Source organism: Capsicum annuum, chromosome 1, assembly GCF_002878395.1.
Source record: "Capsicum annuum cultivar UCD-10X-F1 chromosome 1, UCD10Xv1.1, whole genome shotgun sequence".
Lineage (NCBI taxonomy): Eukaryota > Viridiplantae > Streptophyta > Magnoliopsida > Solanales > Solanaceae > Capsicum > Capsicum annuum.
In genome coordinates this window covers 83064893-83066368 of record NC_061111.1, presented here as the reverse complement: position 1 = coordinate 83066368, position 1476 = coordinate 83064893, and the positions used below count along the sequence as shown (strand labels likewise).

Here is a 1476-nt window from a genome sequence, read left to right as displayed (position 1 = left end):
CTGCCAATTTGAATGGGAAGAGTGAAATTCCAGGGTCCTTAAGCTTTTTGGGCATCTTTTGAGTCACCACAAAGCTACTCCTTAGTGAGTGTTACTATCTCAATATTCTATAGCTTAATTTTACTATCCACCATATCTCTCAAGTATCTATCATACTTGGGCATTCCCTACAAAATATCTAAAAGAGGTAAGTTAATGTGAAGCTCTCTGAACGTGTCAAAAAACTTCTTGAAGCACGTGTCCTCCTTTGCCTTTATATGATTCTGTGGTAAAGGTAGTGGTGGGATCTTCTTCACCTCTTCAACAACTTTTGTTTTCAAGTACTCAGACTTTCTCAAATTTTTAGCAACTTGGTCTTTTACCAATTTAGAACTCAAACCAACATCTACCTCCTTAGTTTTCTTTGGAGGTTCGTTATGAATATCTGTACCACTCCTCAAAGTGATTGGCATAACTTGTTTTTGATTTTCAATATGACTTGGAAACTCACCTTGAGGACAGGTATTTTTTGCCTGCTGTATTTGACCTAACTAAACTTCAATCTCCTTGTAATAGTCTACTAATTCTTTATATCTTCTATCAATTTTGATTGGGCTACTAGAATCTATTTTATCATCTCCTCCAAATTGCTATTTTTGGTCTGATTACTTGAGCTTAGGGTTGCTAAAACTGCCGCTGCTGGGAGTTCCATTATTGATTTAGTTGTTGATCCTGCCACTTCATGTTGTAGGCATTCCCATAGTTAGGCCTCTGAACATTCTCCATAAGCATCATGAACTCAGGATTGGCAGCACACATATCTGCAGAATGAACACCATTTCCACACATCATGCACCAAGTGCTTCTCTACTGAATTATATTTACCAGGCAGTGTAGCACCTAATTTTATTTTACAGAGTTTTACAGTAACCTAATTTTGTAATGCAGCAATCTACGCAGATATTGTGGTAAACTGATCCACCTCCAAAATGCCTGTAACCTTTTTAGTAACACTCCTTGAGTCTGAATGTCACTTTAGATTTCCTTGTGCTATCCGATTTAATAAAGTATACAGATCATCATACATCATCTCCACAGCTTGACCATCTGCAGCTCAATCTACAAAAATCTTTGTGTTATATTCAAGTGCCTCAACAAAAGTATGATATAATACCTCATTGAATTATTGATGGTGTGGACAGTCTCATACAAAATCCTTGAAATGCTCCCAAGCATGATATTAATTTTTACCTGGCTTCTGTTTAAAGAAAAAAATCTCACTGCGAAGTCTCGCAGTCCTGCCAGATGGAAAAAATTAGATGAGGAAAATCTAAGCTAAGTCATCCAAGGTAGTGATTGAATTTGTTGGCTCAGCATTTAACCACTTCTTTGCTTCCCCCAATAGATCAAAAGCTGCACCATATTCTGTTTGAGCACAAAATTACCTCCAACAATTAGTTTCTTAAAAGGGGATGTCAAATTTGTCTGAAGTGGGAT

The 1476-nt window shown here is 37.0% G+C and overlaps 1 non-coding gene across 1 annotated transcript; it reads left to right on the top strand.

The window, feature by feature from the left end:
- The first annotated feature begins 1163 nt into the window (after nt 1-1163).
- On the top strand, nt 1164-1270 carry LOC124891887. Its single transcript, XR_007049932.1, has one exon. It is a non-coding gene; the product is annotated as a small nucleolar RNA R71 (small nucleolar RNA).
- Nucleotides 1271-1476: the final 206 nt, after the last annotated feature.